The sequence below is a fragment of the Urocitellus parryii genome, chromosome 16, assembly GCF_045843805.1.
Source record: "Urocitellus parryii isolate mUroPar1 chromosome 16, mUroPar1.hap1, whole genome shotgun sequence".
In the NCBI taxonomy this organism is placed as follows: Eukaryota; Metazoa; Chordata; class Mammalia; order Rodentia; family Sciuridae; genus Urocitellus; species Urocitellus parryii.
Window position 1 is genome coordinate 2,746,732 of NC_135546.1, and position 15,183 is coordinate 2,761,914.

The 15,183-nt window shown below is 58.0% G+C and overlaps 1 protein-coding gene across 6 annotated transcripts in view; it reads right to left on the reverse strand.

Annotated features, from left to right (window-relative positions):
* Window positions 1-15,183, reverse strand: part of Foxp1 (forkhead box P1) — a 518,767-nt gene that overhangs the window by 91,881 nt on the left and 411,703 nt on the right. The gene's annotated exons all lie outside the window — the stretch shown is intronic.

The following is a 15,183-nucleotide window of genomic DNA, read 5'->3' on the forward strand; positions in this document are numbered from 1 at the left end:
GCGGCAGGTGAAATCTCGGCCCGCGCTTTTGTCTCCGCAACTCCGCTCGCGCGCCCCGCGCCCCGCCGCCCGCCCCGAGCGCCCCCGCGGCCCGACACTGACCCGCAGCGGCCCGGCCTCGCCGGCGGGGACACCGGGCGCTGGCGGAGGGCGGCGGGGTGAGCGGCGCTTTCCTCGAAAACGGCCGCCGCCGCCGCACAACTTTCGCTTCACGTGGACGGGCCGCCGGCCCCGGCCTCCGCCGCCTCGCAGGGCCCGGCCCGCGCCCCGCTGCCCCGAGAGATGACCCTGCTGTCCCGTCCCCTCCCCAGCTGCCCGGGCGCACGTCAAGGGGACAGTCGCCCCCGGACACGGTGGCTCTCCAGTGCCATCAGAAGCCCAGGTGGTGGGTTTGTTTTTTCTTTCTCTTTTTAAACAGGCGCCGCCGGTGGGTGAGCCGGTTTGGGCTCCAGGGTGGGAGAAGGGTGCTGGGTCGGTGCGGCCGACCTGGGCCTCGGAGCCGCAGCTCCACTAACCAGCGGCAGACTAGAAACTTTCAGGCCTGCATCAAGACACGTGTGTCTGCAGTTCGCGCACTCACCCACCCACCCATATCTGCAGATACCCAAACAGTACTTAGATACACTCCAACTTACAGAAGAATGTCTGCATTTTTATTATTTTTCTCAAGATGTTCAAGGAAGAGGAGCAGTGATAAATGATTGCCTATTTTCCCTCAATTAAAAAAAAAAGGTTTAAAAAGGACAGCAGAGCCTAACCCAGTGATTGCAAGAGCTGAGTGTGTCTGGATTGGCGCTCTCGCAGTGTGCATGCGGGTTGCTACAAGCCAGAGAGCATGCTGATGGTATTGCCAACCCAGCAAATGCCTCAGCCTCCACAGGGTAAGTGCATTAATCTGGATGCAACGGAGACACAGTGGAGCAACTGGCCCTCCGTGCGTGATCAGATGTCATATGGGTACATGCAGTTGGCTCCCCACCTTTGAGCGTTTTTCCTGTCACCTAACAAATTTATTAGTGGCATCTTTTCAGGTTATAAAAATGTGACCCCACCCTACCATGAATATTCAATACAGAACCAAATCCACTCTTTTGGGGGTGGGGAGACCTTAAATCTGCCAGAACATCCTGTCCCCTCCATCAAGAGTCCTCTTAAAGAGACAAGGTACTGCTGGGGGGGGGGGGGGTTGCGCAGAACCCAAAGGAGGAAATAAAAATATACGACATTCTCTCCAACCAATGCACAGCAAAAAAGTGAAGTGGAACTGTGGCCATTTCGAAATCACACACAAGTGATTTTTTTTTTTCCAGTATTAAAATCAATTTGAGTTTTAACGTCTGTGAACAAAATGGGGTGCCCTCTGAATATGCGAGTTGTTTGTTTTAAAGCTCCGGGTCTTCAGGAGGAGGCGTCCATAAAACTCATATGTGCTTTAACAACTAGGGCTGGCTGCCCTGCAGGCCGCGTTGATCGTCTCCAGGAGCATCAAAACAAACAACCAACAAACAAGCAAACAAAAACACATTAAGGAGGCTCCTGACCCAGCTGTGCGGATGAGCCTCACCAAATAATTATAGAGTGATGCAAGGCAAGCGATTACTCAAGTATTAAATTGCACAGTGCTGGGGCTTCAAGCACCACGGGCCCACAGGGCAGAGAAGGCCCCACGGGGAGGTGGTGTTCCAAGGGCTGATGGTTTGGGTGAGGAGGGAGGGGACAAGATGGAGAGGGAAGTGGCTTAGCACACAAGCTCAGAAGCCACCTGGAGTGCAGTCCACCCTCCCTCCCAACAGACAGATGACACAGTGACTCAGAGACTACTTCTGGGCAAGGAAATGTACCATCAGCGAGAAACCCACACCCTCTGCACAGCCCCCACCCGCCACGTGGGTTAGCACTGGCCCTGTGTGCCTGCCCTGGGTCTGGGACTCGGGGAACACTGGGCCGTCCATGGCGAAACGAATTCATCATGTTAAACCATGAGTGGCTTAGGAGACACACTTACTGCCAACTTTGTCCCCATCAGCTCCAATGCCAGGGCATTTTGTTAAGGTGAGCCGGAAGGGGAAAAAAGCGTTTGGATGGGGGGGTTGCGGGGAGTGTGCGAGAAGGTGTCGTGTCCTACCCTGTGTCAAAACTTCTGCAATCCCATTTTATACAAGATGGCACTGGGGTTTAGAAAGGCAGAGTGGGTCTTTCCTCCGCTAAGAGTCAAGCAAACTCAGCACCACAGCCCACCACGGGAAGCAGGTTCTGGACAGTTAACAGGAAGAGAGGTCGATATTAAAGGAACACCTGGGTGAGGCGGGAGGCTCTTGTTTAAGGAAGAGAGAAGGAACACTAAATACCACACTTAAAAATATTTTTGATGCCCACATCCTAACACCCACAACAGACACAGTCTTGTTCAAACACCACATATTAAGAGACCTGTCAGTTGCTAAATGAGTCCATTGTGCGCCTGAGAAGAGATTACTGGGATCCCACCCCAACCCTAACCACCAAATAACACACCTGGGACTCCAGGCGTGAGCACGGGCCCTCCACGTGGAGGGCAGTGGGAGCCTTCATCGAGCTGGGGATGGAGATGAGAAGGTGGAGGAGAAGCGGAATCTCACAGGACACTGCTTCACATGATGGACAGGGCCCAGGGAGCCCTGAGCCCGGCCACGGGCCCTGGCACAGATGCTTCTCAGCTTCCGCTGAGGGCCTGCTGGGCCAGAGCTGCTTGGAGCCAACCGGAGAAAGCACAGGAAGATGGTGGAAGAATGCACAGCCCGAGGAGAGGCGAGGTGTAATTCAAGTTCTAAACAGACTCGCCGCGAACACCTGTTTCCTTTCCCGGTCCTCATTAGTTCAGTCGAGCACCCAGGACACATTCCGACATAACAGAACATAAGAGATTAGCCAGTTCATTCTTTGGCCATAGAATAGCTGGGGCCACAGAAGTACAGAGCTCAGGCCCTGGCAGAACAGTCAGTGCTGGAGGCCGGCGAGGGAGGGCCCCCCCGGCCTGTCTGTGCCTTCCAAGGGCAGCCCGTCAGAGTTACTGGACTGCAGCAGCAATGCCCCATTCCTGAGAGGAACCGCCATCCCATCTCGATTTAAGTGGCGCTTTTACTTGAAAATATAAATTAATACATCATCCATCTACAGGGAGCGAGGCCGCTCCATATCGATGCTGTTTATGCCACACTATGTCGGTGTTGACAATGACGCTGATGATGTTGTTTTTTCTTCTGTGCCTGCTAGTTTGGCCAAGGGAGAAGCCTGAGAGATCCCACTATTCCTCGCGAGTTTAAATTTCTCTTTATGACATCCTCCAAATTGCCGTTCACATCTTCATTTAGTGCCACATTTTATAATGCCAGTGTCTCTGGGTAATTTATATATCCACAGCATGACATGTCAACATTCCGGTAACTTACGAACATGATAGGTACATGAGCTACAGAAAACATTTACCAGAGAGAGAGAGAGAGGGGAGAGAAATGCCTCACTCTAAGACTAAAGACATTCATAAAACCTCGCAGGTAAACAAAACCACTCGCAGAAAATAAAGCGGGCGGCATCCTGTCCTGCCCCTCCTCGAATTGACAGTGATAAGCGGTCCTCTCTCATTTATGGCAGAAGGAGAATCCCTCGTCTTCACACGACCTGGAAATTTATTAGCGGACTGCTTCTGTCAGGAGGTCAGGACTGATGACACGGATCTGTGCCAAGTCCTGGAAGAGGTACGTGTTGGGGGCAGGAGGGCACTCACCAGGAAGCCCTCTTCTTCAGACCCTGGGGAAGACGGGGCACCTCCACCCAGGTGACCCGTGCCTACCCCTCCTCCTAAGGGCACTAGTGCTTAGGTCCCACCTACACCACAGCCAGAACTGGGCACTGAAAATTCGTCTCATCAAAAATAATTTTTTTGACATTTAATTACGTAGCAATTGCTGATTACCACAGAAAGGCAACTGAGCCCCTTTCCTCAGGAGCCAGGGCCTTTCTGGAGACTGGGGCGCAGCAGGCCTGAGGGGAGGCCCGGGAGCCTGCCCCGTCTTGCCCTCCCAGCCCAGCGCGGCTCCGCCCCCTCCCTGACCCTGGGCGGACACACCCTCGTGTCAAAACCCTTCTACGCCTGCCCTCTGCTGGTGAGCCTGCCAGGACCAGGAAATCTCCAGCCCTCAACTTACTCTGAAAGCCAGGCAGAGGAGGGACGGGCCTGGACTGCTCGCTGGAATGTCCAAATTAAGATACTGAACCAAAGCCGGAGGAGGGTCCCCTTTAATGTAAAAACGCCCTTCGGTGTAGGCTGTGGCCTGCTTGCTTTCAGCCCGGAGCGCCAAATTCTATACTTCAGCTCCCTAGGAGCTGACCGGCCGAGGGCCATCCTGCCTTCCTCGGCTGGTGCTCCCTGGAGAGTCTGTGCATTCTCAATAAACACCCCCTTAGCAATAACGGGCCACTGTCCCCATGGCAGTGGTCCCCGAGGTTTTATGGCACAGCATGTTCAGCTGAGTGGAGTCCAGGCTTGCCTCTGGCACTCGGAAGACCTACAGCAGGGGCGGGGAGCACCGAAGACCTGCCTGTCCTTCCAAGGGGGAACAGCAAGGTGTGGAGCTGTTGGCGGGCGGGACTGGGGTGTGTACCGGGGCCACCTCCTGCTCCCAGACTGCCCGTGGACCTGCAGGCCAGGCTGGAGGCTGGAGGGAGGCTCAGGCACCAGGGTGGTGAGTCCACGCTGCTGTGCCGGGTTTAACAGAGCAAGTCCTGTCCCTGTCAGTGGGAAGCTCGAAGCCTAGACTCCAAACACACCTCCAAGATGGGAAGATGAAGTCAGCAGCTGCAATCTCTCGGCAGCCAGGAGCCCGCACCCCTGACTGAGCTTCAGATGTCGGGGGTGGGGTGGATGCTCTGCGGAGAGCACCCCATCAGAATACCCCATCAGCCGAGAATGAATCTGGCGCTGGGGAAGCCTGCGCAGGGCTGCGAAATCCCCGCCAAAGATAACCAACCGCCTTCCATGCTGTGCGGCACGGAGGGTCTGCTCCAAGGACATTTTCTGGGGCCCTATCTCTGCTCACAGCTGCTCAACTTGCCTTCCTTAGTGGTTACCAAGTGCACAAAATGCACACAACCTAGCTTTAAAAGCAGTCATGCAAAAGTCCAACCATTTGTCTTGCTTTCTAGAAAAAAATGAGGAGGTCAGCTTTGGGGGGTGGGGGGGTGGAAGTGGAGGACCGAGGACAGGCTGTCGGGTGGGCAACCGGGACTGCACCCCCTCACCTCGAAGGCTCCTGTGGTGACCAAATAGTTCCACGCAGCAGCCTCGTCCAACAGGCCAATCAAGAGACAGGAGGCCTCAGCCTTCTGATAGGCCTGGAGCGGTGCAGGAGCCCTAGACAGGCTCAGGGCTCCGCCAGCGACTTGTCATGACTCCCCTCCATTCCGAGCCTACACTTTCCCCCAAGGAGAAAGATGCCAGAGAAATGGCCTATGGTGCCTTTAACCATAACCTTCATTACTGCCTGCTTCCCCCAGCTGGGGCACGTACATCAGAACAGGACTCCTGTCCAGGTGTTTTCTACGTAAGGTGAAGACCCCATATCAAACGCACAGCAATAGGACTGAAGAGCCCAAGCAGGACTCCAGAGCCCGCAACCACGACGGAACCACGACAAAACCGCGACCGTCGGCAGCCAATCAGGACCCCAGACAAAAACCGCCTCCGGAGCACCATCCCAAAGCCCCTGCTGGGGTCCCCTCTGGAAAACAGGCCCCGTGGACCCGCCTGCCGACCGACAGTCCCTCCTGCCAGGACTTGGCAAGCTTCCTGAGCTGTTGGAGCTCTTTCTCCCTGAAAGGACCCGACTTCCAAACGTGCTTGGTTCTCTCTGCTTGGGACCCCTGCCATCCCCAACCACCTCGGTGGTGCTCCTGTCCCTCACACCTGCTCCCCCAGAACAGTCTCTGGACACCTGGATGCCCCCAGAGCCACTGTGCTTCTGGGAGCTTCCGGCTGAAGGAGGGGTCAAGGCCTTGGGCATCAGGTGGCCGAGGGGCGGCTCTTCCTCCCTCCCTCCCAGGCTGGAGCCCAGCTGAGGTCTGGTGGCACAGCAGGGCCCCTTCCCTAAAGCGTCCCGAGAGTCCAGAGCCCGGCCTGCAGGCCGGCCGGTTACTTTCTTATTTCACAGGGCGTTTGGCCCCTCATGAGGAAGCCGGGAGCTCTCGGGTCACACAGAACGTCCCCCTCTGCAGACAAGTGGGCCATTGTGTCTGAACAACAGGAGGAATGTCTGATTGATCTTCATTAGATTCAGCCAGGTCCAGCTCTGAGATGGGTCAGGACACATCTAGGCAATGCCACAGCCCAGCAGGCCAGGCCTTAGGACCAGGGAGCCCTGCTCAGCTGTGCCCACACACCCTTGTCCCTCCAGCCCCATCCCTCTGCACTCCCGGCCCCTTCTCCCTCCGACTTCAGGGTCTCGCCTGCGCCCCTCCCGCCTTGCCTGACCTCCCTGGCCGATGGCCAAGGTACAACCTTGGTGGGAACAAGGCCTCCCGGGTGGCCACGCCTGGCTTCTCGCTCTCTCCCCACACGCGCCCCACCCCTGAAACAGGAGTCCTGTTGGCCGCCCTGCTAGGGGACGGCCACCTGCCATCTGCAGCACAGGGCTGTGGCTGGAGCCCAGTATCTGCCCCTCGCTGGCCAAGCGGGGAGCCGTGGAAGCTCACGCTGTCTGCACGCCCTGTCTGTCGAGCACGTGGAGACACAGGTCATGATTTTTGAGGGCGGTCAGCTTTCAAATCACGTTCCTTCCCTCAGAAACACTGGTGTGAATCCTTGATCCAAGTGCCTGTCTGAGCAAGCCCTCGATGGTGGCAGCTGCTCGGGCACTGTCTGAGTGGCCTGGTTGGCAAATCAGAGAGCCAGGAAGTCACTCTCCTCTGGACCTCGGGCTCCTGCATGGGCCAGCCCACCTTCTGGGGACGGGAGCTTAGGTGGCTTGGAGACGATGGCCCAGCAGGAGCAGGGGGTGGAGTGGAGCTGGCGGTAACAACGGGGAAATGGGTCCTGGGACCTTGCACAGGGGTGGACAGAGGAAGGGCAAACCAGGGAAGGGCCAGGACCCTGTGCAGGACGGTGGGGACACCAGCAAGGCCCGGGGAGGGGTGAGACAGGTATGCTGGCCCTGACACCTCTGGATCCCCCAAACCACCGCAGGAGCAGCTGCCACAGTGTCCGCTGGACAGACGTGAACTGAGGCTGTGAGAACCATGTCACTGACCACCGTCTCACAGGCAGTAACGGCCATGGAGACTTGACTGACCCCCACGCGGGGCCTTTGTCCCCGGTGCCAAGTGGGAGACCCAGATGCGGTAGGACTGAGCCTGGAGAACAGAGAAGCTGCCTGTGGAAATGGAGGGGACCAGGTGTCCTCAACTGGTCGTCAGGGACACAACCTGAGACGCTCCAAGGCAAACTCTGTCCCCAATCAGCTTCTCTCACAGACGAGGGCGTGAGGGCCACCCTGGGCTGGCAGGACGAGGCGGTGAGGAGACTGGGGGGCCTTCCTCAGGTTGCCCGTCTCTGCTGCCAGAGAGACCTCCACCCTCCTCCAACACGCTCACGGGCACCAGGCAGAGCCGGGTCAGGGCCTGGACAGTGCCCAAGCCCTCCTGGCAACACCCTCTCAGGCGGGACGTGAAACACCAGGCCATCAAGGCAGACAGCTCGGCACGGCGGCCCTGGGGAGGGGCTGCCACGGTCCTCATTCTGGCCAGGCCTTCCTGACGCTCAGTGTCCTCCTCTATGAAAACCAGCCCTGGCGGCCCACCCACAGGAGGCTCAGGGAGATGAAGCAGCCAGCCCTGGCCATGCCGGGGGGCTCCTGAACGCTCCTCGCATGGGTCGTGGTCAGCACACAGGTTCCTCCTGGTGCCTCAGTGACATTCTGGGAGCCAGGATGTGATGTCCCTCTCCAAGATCCACCTCGTGGTCAGTCAGTGACAGCCTGCACGGGCCCACGGATGGCTCTGGAGGACTCGTCTGGCCAGTGTCTACCAACTAACTGCAGGTCAGACGAACTGGGGGACCTTTGCCTGTGACACTGACACATTGTCTTATCTTGTCTCATAGTGGGGTCTGCTGCAGAAGGGACAGCCTTCGTGGGTCCCAGCTGGAGGCTCCAGGGGACCTCAGCCTGTGCCCTCCTGTGCCCTCAGAGCGTCAGTCCTGGGGGCCTGGTGGGCGCAGTGTAGGACCCTCCGGGTTCCCGGCCTCCTGCTCCCGGAAGGAACAGGCCCTTCGGGGCTCTCAGGCACATGGGGTGGCACCAGCTGCTCTCACTTCTTTCAGTTGTTGATGAACTATTTTGCTTTTGTTTTGATTTTTGGGTTCTAGAAATCGAACTCAGGGGCACTCGACCGCTGAGCCCCATCCCCAGCCCTATTTTGGATGTTATTTAGAGACGGGGTCTCACTGAGGTGCTTTGCGCCTTGCTGTTGCTGAGGCTGCCTTTGAACTCGCCATCCTCCTGCCTCGGCCTCCCCAGCCGCTGGGATGAAGGCCTTTATTTTATTCATTTATTTTTAATGCTGAGAATTGAACCCAGTGCCTCACACGTGTGAGGCCAGCGCTCTCCACTGAGCGCCAGCCCCCGCCCCTCAGCCGTGACCTGGTTGGTCATTTATAGACACAGAACAGAGCAGAGGGGGCTCCTTCTAGAAGACGGTGGCGTCTGGGCTCATATCGGAGGGGACTTGTCACTGGGGACTGCGAGGCCTGGCCTTTGGGGCACTTGAGATTCATGCCCGAGCTACCTTCCGGTGACAGCCATCCCTCTTCTTCTCTTTCCCAGGGACAGCAGACCCTGTCCCTCCTCACTGTCCCATGCTGAACCTGGCCTGTCCTCCTCCCGACTCCTCCCGGGTCACCGTGGCCCTGGCCTGAGCTCAGCCCTGCGTCCTCAGGGCTCCAGGCGGAGGCTTGATCCAGTGGGCCTGTGACGGCCTTGAGAAGGTTCTGGACGCACAGTCTGCCTCCCCACAGGGATCGGAAATCACCGACATGAAACTAAGGAGCACGGCCTCGAGACGCAGGCGGCTGAGCAGAGCAGCAGCGGAGCTTGAGGGCACGTCACACCCGGGGCCACTTCCACGCCTCAGGGTTTCCTTGCAGACCCTGGTGAGCCCCAGAGCAGCAGCCGGGTGACACTGTGGTTCACGTCTGCTTCCCTCCCCAACATGGCTGCCGCCCTGGCCTGCGGGTCCAGCCTCACTGTCCTGAGGAGCTGAGCTGAGGGGTGGGTGAGGGCCCGGACCCTGCAGGACGGCGGCGTCTGAAGAGAAGGCCCCCCCGTCAACCCAGGACCGCCATACGCATGTCAGAGTGGAGGGCCACAGCGTCCTCCCGCCCCAGTGCAGGCACCTGGGACCCCCTGCTGACCTTCGGACAGTCACTCTCTGTGCCGGTCAGTTCAGCATTTCACCAGACAGCAAATGAGCCCCCCAGTGCCAGCCTCTCTGGACACCAGGGAGCCTGACCGCCTCCCCAGGGACTGAGGTGTCACCGAGCACCACGGTACGACACAGAGTGACCTCCCAAGCAAACGCCCTTCTGCAGATAGCATCAGTGACCAGTCCTTTGCAAGTTCCAATACAATACAACGGCAGAGCCACGGCGGCTCAGACGAGAGACAGACCTCACCACGGGGGTCAACCTGGACCATGCAGTCCCAAGGACAGCACCCACCAAGGAGACAGCCGGCCAGACGTGGGGAAAACCACCTTCTTCCATCAGCCTTCCTGTCTCATCCAATGACAAGAAGCCCGGGTGAGGGACGGGATAGGCAGGGGAGGCAGTTCCTGAGCGGCTGCCAGCCTGGGGCACCTGCATGGGTGTGAGCGCTGGAGAATCTCCTCTGCCCGCCGCTCTGCCCCCACAGCTCCTCACTGACTCGCCCCAGGGAGGGCGCAGCCCCTGTTTCTGGGCCCCTGAACATTCCCACCATGCGGCAGCAACCCTGACCCCTGGACACGACCCCCTCCTGCTTCACCACCTGGACTCAAGGAGCTGCTGGCTCAGGCCCAGGCTCCTCCCAATGGAGGTCACCGCCAGGCCCTGCAGGACCTCTTGTCTTTCCAACACACCCTACAGAGCCCTGACCTTTGCCCTTTCCCAAGTACTAGACAGGTTCTGGCTTTTGTTTGGGGGGTGCCAGGGATGGAGCCCGGTTCTTGCACCTGCAAACAAGCGTGTGTCCCCCGCCCCCCCCGGCCACCCAGGCCCTCGGTATGGGTCTGTTTGAAGCTCACAGCCAGTACCTGATGGTGATCAGCGAGCTTCACCCCTGACGGCCTTTGAATGGACTGCCCAGCCACGAGCATCCTCTGTCCACATCAGAGCAGATGATGGCAGGGCCTTTAGCCCTCATTACTCTAAGGGCCAGTCCTAAGTCCTTGGTGGCCACTAGCCCAGGTCCCCAGGGCCCCCTCCTGGCCTTCCCATCACCTCCCAGCGGTCAGGCGACCTGCCGGGCTGCAACCGACCTCTCCACATGGGTGCCGTCCAGCGGTCCCCCTTCACTCCCACCACAGCTGTCCACCTGGAGCCCCCGTCCCAGCCTGTGTCGGTTCTTCCTGTCACAGGTCACTCTTCCCCACCCTCACTCAACAGGTGCCATTTCCACGGAGGCTGAGTTCCGGAGACCACGCCGTCAAGCTATGCCGTGTGGGTTCTCTGCGCCCGTGGGGGGCAGCCTCTCCCAACACCCCAACTCGGGGCTGCTGTGGCTTGAGAGCTACCACGTCCTGCTTCCCCACGGGGCCTGCTCCCGCAGTGGGGAGCAGAGAGGAGCCAGCCCTCAGCACCTGGTTCTTAGCAGGTGCGTCCCGTGAACATCGTTGGGGTGCCCGAGTAAGTGGGCCTGCCCAGTCTCTGCCACACCCCGAGAGGATGCCCCGGGTCTGCGTTTCTCAAGACCACAAGGGTCTGGAACCTCGCCCTCCCCGAGCTTGACGCCTGTTACCTGGACTCGCCAGGTTCTAGAGACGCCCGGGCAGTTGGCACGGCATGGGCAGGACGTGCCCTGCTGCTCCCTCGCTGGTCCCAACATGGACCACACATGCCTCTTCTGTCACCTCACAGCCCGCGTTCTCCTTTCTGCAGAAACAAACGTGGCTAGAGAAATTTCCAAATTAAAACCTGGCAATGGTTTCTGTATTCTTGTTTCCTAAACCTATAAATCAAAACTGTCTAAACAGGTCATAAACGTTCCTCAGCAATATAATGGGGAAAGTTCTGATTTATGGTGCCGGTAGAATAATTTTAAATAATTACATAAGAGTTTTGAAAAATGCAATTAACACCTTTAGGAGTTTTGTTTTTTGTTGTTTTTTTTTTTTCAAATGAAAATGAATCTCGGGAGATGACTGTTCCCAGACATAAAGATAGCCGGTTACAAAATAAAAACACTGCGGCCAGATGCCATCCTGTCCCTCCTCCACCCCGCAGAGACCGGGTAGGGCTGTGCCATCTGAGACGGGCATCCACCAGCAGGGAGTGTCACGTGTCACTCGTGGACATGGAGGGCACGTCACCAGCCCTGCCGATGCGCTGGGCCCGGGCACTGCTGGGCCACCATCACACTGCCTCTGGAGCACCCCAGGCGTCCTCCCTGCTCTGGTCAGTCTGCCGTGTTCTCTCCTTCCGCTTTTTCTTCATCTCCTCCCTCGACACCCAGAGGAAGTCGCTGGACACCCTCCTTAACCCGCGGGGCCTGGTCTCCTGGCTTTCCCCCTCTGGGCAGGAGCCGCCATCACCAGTTCACTCAGAGGGCCACCTTCCCGAGCTCCCGAAGACACCTGTTTATCCCCTGCCCCTTGCTCCTCAACCTGGGGGGAGGCCCAGGCGGCCTCCGAGGAGGCTGGCGTGGTCACCAGATGCCCGATGACTGCTCCCTTTTCTCCTAGGCTCATGGTGTGATGCTCCAGGGCTCCCTGGACCCCAGGAGAGCTGCAGGAGTCCTCTCACAGTGCCCCTTTGCACCAAAGGCCCTCTGCAGGACCTCTGCCCTCTCCCAGTGCCCCACACCTGTGTTACGTGACAGCACCAGCCACCCCAGCCTCGGGAGGGAGGTCAGGGCAGAACCACAGAAACGCTGACCCGGAGTAGAGGAGAGATCATCTCAGTCTCTGCCCTCATGTTCCACAGGAGCAAATGGATGCCCCGGAAAGAAATATGACCAGCGAAAGGTCACACACCCAGAGAGCCACTGGTAGAACCTGGACAGAACCTAAAACTCCGACTCCTTAGTTAACCCTCTTCCTGTGACTTCACACCCACTGCTAGAGGACACTCGGGGCCACACCGCCAACCACCTCCGGCTCCTCCAACTCGGGGCTGCAGGGGGCGTACGCAGACGACGGTCTCTGTGTGTGTTGGCATGAGCAGGGCTTTCTCTTTAGCACAAGCGAACACGTACGTTCCTATCGTCCCCAAAGGCACCAGATACGGAGGTTTCAGCCACCCCCTGGTCTGCGTGGCAACTGTCTAAAAATCCCTGTAACTGGTGGCCCTTAGTCCAGAGCTGTGGGCCAACAGAGTGGACGCCAGTCATGTGCAGCCACTGACATTTAAATTGCATTAGAGTCAGAGGAAGGGCAGTTCCTGGCCTACAGCGGACGTGCGGGCAGCACACCGCGGCCCACCTTCGCAGGACAGCCTATCCGACAGCGGGCAGCCCAGAATGCAGCAGCCTCTGACGCGGCACGACCCAGAAACCAGTACCCCGTGAGTACCCAGCTGGAGTCCAGACCTTTTCTGAGTAAGAAAGGACTACAGACATATTCCAGGCCTCCTTCCTCTGGTGCCCGACGAGGGGAAAGTCCTAACCAACTCATCTCAGCCCTTTCCCAAGCCCCCCAGGCAGGTGTCTGTAGGGTTGGATCACATGCCACATTGCAGGAACACAAGGGAGGTGATTTTCCACTGACCCAGGGGACTTGCAGAAAAACAGGGCATGTCCCAACATCTTAAGACAAGGGGTAAAATCTCTATATGGCGCCTACTTCTCAGTCTTTTTTTTCTATTAGGAATTGAACCCAGGTGCGCCTTACTGCTGGGCTACATCCCTAGTCTTTTGTATTTTGTGTTTTCAGACATGGTCTCACCAAGTTGCTGAGGCTGGCCTCCAACTTGGGATCCTCCTGCCTTGGCCTCCAGTCACTGGAATGATAGGCGTGTGCCACCATGGCTACTCCTCCATCTTTCCAGATGTATATGGTTTTGGGGGAGCCAACGCCATCCTGGGAGACTCAGGGGTGGACTTGTGGCTCAGAGCCACTGCTATCATCCCCCTCCCTGGTCAGGGTACCTGTTCCAGCAGAGAAAAGCCACCCAAGCTGTTCAGGGGATGCAGGGACCTGTACCGGAGTCTCTGGGCAAGGACTCCTCTCTTTTCTTGAAGGGTTGCTAGATTACAAACGTGTGTACCTGGGACTTTCAGAAGCCACTTTGTCTCAGCCAGAGGTGAACCTGACAAACGGAGGTACAGAAAGAGAAAGCAGGAGAGAAAGAGGGCAGAGACCAAGGCTGATGTCCTCCTGGGGACCCGGAGTGCCGGGTGCCAGCCACGTCTGAGGCCAGCAGACCCTCGACCTTTCACAGCCTCCAAGCTGCAGATGCACCCTGCCCACACGCCTGGCCACTTGCCAGGAGCCTGGTTCTCGTGTCCCCTGGGGCAAGGCCCCAAGGCCAACGGGGACCCTGTCCCTCAGGGGAGCTGGGAAGCAGTTGTGCCAAGGCTTGAAGGACACCTTGCAGGCAGGACTGGAAGGGGCAGATCCCAGGTCACAGGACACCCAGGAGCTGGCCTGTCCAGACACACTCCCATCAACAGTCCCCACGTCACCCACGTTCACAAAGCTCTCCCCAGGCTTCGCCTGCATGTCACCGAGCACGCCAAGTAAGGGTCTTGCATTGGCCAGGCCCTGGGAGTACCTCCCGCACATCCTCACCCCCTAGGGTAGCACACAAACCAGACCACGCCGGTGTGACAAGTCCCCCCAGGGCTGCCCAGTCCACCCGGGGCTGCCCAGTCCCCAGGTTCCCGTCAGGGTGGCCTTCCCCTGTCCCCGCTGGGCTCTCTCCTCAGTCTCGGTCCGTCTCTCCTTTCCCTGGATCTGACATTTTCGTTTCTTTTTTGTTCTAGCCCTGCTTTGCCAAATTGTGACAATTATACTTTCATAGAGTCTGGCAATAAATGATTTAACAATCTGTTAGCGACTATTTTGTTGTGATCCATACATTCTAGGGAAATACAGCTTTTCTTCACGGTGGTCCATTCCAAAAACGTCCCCAGAGTATGCAGAGCGGCTCAAGTCGCCTACTGGCGGCCGTGACAACACAGGACAGGTGGGCAACGGACGGCCCGCGTCGCAAATAACGCCAACGGCATTTCTGAAGGCTTTGATTTCTCCCTTATGAGATGATTTTTAAGAAATTGATCCTTTCTTAAACGCACGGGGGGTGGAGGCAGGTGATCCTCAGTTCCCATCGGCACTTTGCTGTTCTCGGGCTGACGATCTAGTTAGGAGCCACTGACGTCTGCCGTGTGCGGTGCTCTCTCCAGCCACCCACCAGTCAGGAAGACGCCTGTGTCTTCTGCTTCACCCACAGTGCTCAGCCTTCCAAGACTCCTTTATTCTAATGTGACCATGCAGTTCCAGGTGACAACTGGCGGGTCCCGTCCCATGGCTTTGGATTTCTACTGCCTGGTGTTTCAGAATCAGTGGTGACAGCCCAGCCTTGGGGCAGGCTGGGGGCCTCTGGCGGGGCGCCCTACCATCCAGCTTTCACTGGTCCTCTGACTCCAGTGTCACTCACGGCCATTTCAGGCATTGAAACAAGGTCCCGGTGGGTCAGGAAGCAGAGGTGAATCCCTTCTTCTACAGCCTGGGCTGACGGGCTGACGGGCTGACTGTTCTAAAATGGGAACCACACCCCCGAGGTTTCGCACCCCAAAACCAGTGTCTCATGTGGGCACCGGGCCTCACCTGTCTTTGTCCTTGGGCGAGGGGCATTAAGGGGTGCCATGCTCTGGGGGTGCCTTACTGTTCCAGGAAGGCTGGTTGGTTCCACACTAAGGAGACATGGGGGCCCTGACAAGGGGTCTTCTCTTCTCCCGCCTG